At 41.1% G+C, this 2,023-nt stretch overlaps 1 non-coding gene across 1 annotated transcript; it reads right to left on the bottom strand.

Annotated features, from left to right (window-relative positions):
* Positions 1–612: 612 nt before the first annotated feature.
* Positions 613–719, bottom strand: LOC131221852 (small nucleolar RNA R71). Its single transcript, XR_009159623.1, has one exon. It is a non-coding gene; the product is annotated as a small nucleolar RNA R71 (small nucleolar RNA).
* Positions 720–2,023: the final 1,304 nt, after the last annotated feature.

Below are 2,023 nucleotides of genomic sequence, written 5' to 3' on the forward strand. Positions count from 1 at the left end.
TTTTCCGGGTTCTTCCTTCCAATTCTCGTTTACATAGCTTTCTCTTGTTTTTAGGAATTCATAACTTTTTCTTTTAGTCTTATTCATCTTAGGTTGCATCTTAGTTTAGTTTTCTTTCTTATATTGATAACATAGTTTATGCTAGGACGTAGATCTCTGAACATAGAACTAGCACCTTTTGATCCTGAAATAGAAAGAACCTTTCGTAGAAGATTTAGAAACATCCTATTTGAAATGGCGGAAGATAATGGAACTAAAGCTCTTAGAGATTATTCAGCTCCTGTCCAATTCAATGCGCCTTCATGTATAGTGTTGCCTGCCACCATGGCAGCACACTTTGAACTTAAACCTGGGGTCATACAATTGTTGCCCTCCTTTTAGGGTTCAGATAAGGAGGATCCATATCATCATGTGAAAGAATTCTTAGACATTTGCTCCACCTTTAAGTTCTAAAACTTTTCAGACGATTCGATCCGTTTGCGCCTTTTTCCTTTTTCTTTGAAGGATAAAGCGAAAGCATCGTTAAATTCTCTAGGAGTTGGATCTATCACTACATGGGACCAACTGTCTAAGAAGTTCTTAAACAAGTTCTTCCCGGTTCACAAAACTAATGCTCTCCGTAGAGAAATTACGAATTTCACACAAAAAGAGGGTGAGCACTTTCATGAATGTTGGGAAAGATAGAAGGACTTACTTCTTAAATGTCCACACCATGGTTTTGAAAAGTGGCAACAGGTTCAATACTTTTATGACGGTCTGACACCCCAAAACCGTCGCATGGTTGACGCCCCCAGTGGAGGGTCATTCATGACCAAAAGTGATGTTGAAGCGTGGAATTTCTTTGAAACCTTGTGTGAAAATTTTCAGCAATGGGACTACTCAAATAGAGGTGAAAGGAGTCCCCAACCACAGAAGAAAGGTGGTATATATGAGGTAGGAGTCATGCCAGATCTTTATGCCAAAATTGATAGCCTGACAAAGAAAGTGGATGCTTTAATGTTAAACAATGGACCTCCACAAACAACTCAAGTCGAGTCATGTGCCATATGTTCTAGTCCCGCCCATCCTACGCCGTCTTGTCCATCTAGTTCAGCATTTCCAGAATTTCTCCCTGAACAAGTACATGCTATGAACACCTTTCGGAGACCTGGGAATGATCCTTACTCAGACACCTACAACCCAGGGTGGGCTAGACATCCAAATTTCTCTTGGGCAAAAGGACCACAACAAGGAGGACCATCTGGAAATCCTCCTGTGCAACCTTACTCCCAAGTTGGCAGTCAACAACCTCAGCAGTTCTCACAGTATCAACAAGTGCCTCCACAATCTAGGAAACCATCTCTTGAGGACACACTCAATCTTTTTATGCAGAGTTCACTTCAATTTCAAAAAGACACCCAACATACCTTACTAGCTAACCAGCAGAGTTTACATGCAAATGCGCAATCCATTACCAAGCTGGAAGTACAGTTGGGTCAACTTGCTGTCACATTGAGTGAGAGAGAGAAGGGCAAGTTCCCTAGTCAACCTGTGGTAAATCCAAAAGGACAGTATGTGATTGGCTCTAATTCGAACCAAGAACAATATCATGAGCAAGCCAAATCAATCATTACCCTTAGGTCCGGTAAACAGATCGAGAACAAAGTAGAGATGCCTAGGGAAGAATCAAAGTCCAATGCGGAAGATCAAAATGAAATGGAGAGACATACTAGTGCATCCAAAGTCCAACACACTCTGACTCTCCAGGAACCACTCATGTGCCATCTTATGTGCCTAAAGCACCTTTTCCTCAACGTCTGGCACCGGTTAAGAAAGGAAACAACTTTAATGAGATATTGGACATGTTTAAGCAAGTGCAAATCAACATTCCGTTGCTTGATGCTATCAAGCAAGTTCCTGCTTACACTAAGTTTCTTAAAGATTTATGCACTCAAAAGCGTAAGATGAATGTTCATAAGAAGGTCTTCCTTGCAGAGCAACTCAGCTCCATGATTCAAAACAACACTCCTCCTAAATTTAGGGA

This window comes from Magnolia sinica, chromosome 1 (assembly GCF_029962835.1).
Source record: "Magnolia sinica isolate HGM2019 chromosome 1, MsV1, whole genome shotgun sequence".
Classification (NCBI taxonomy): Eukaryota; Viridiplantae; Streptophyta; class Magnoliopsida; order Magnoliales; family Magnoliaceae; genus Magnolia; species Magnolia sinica.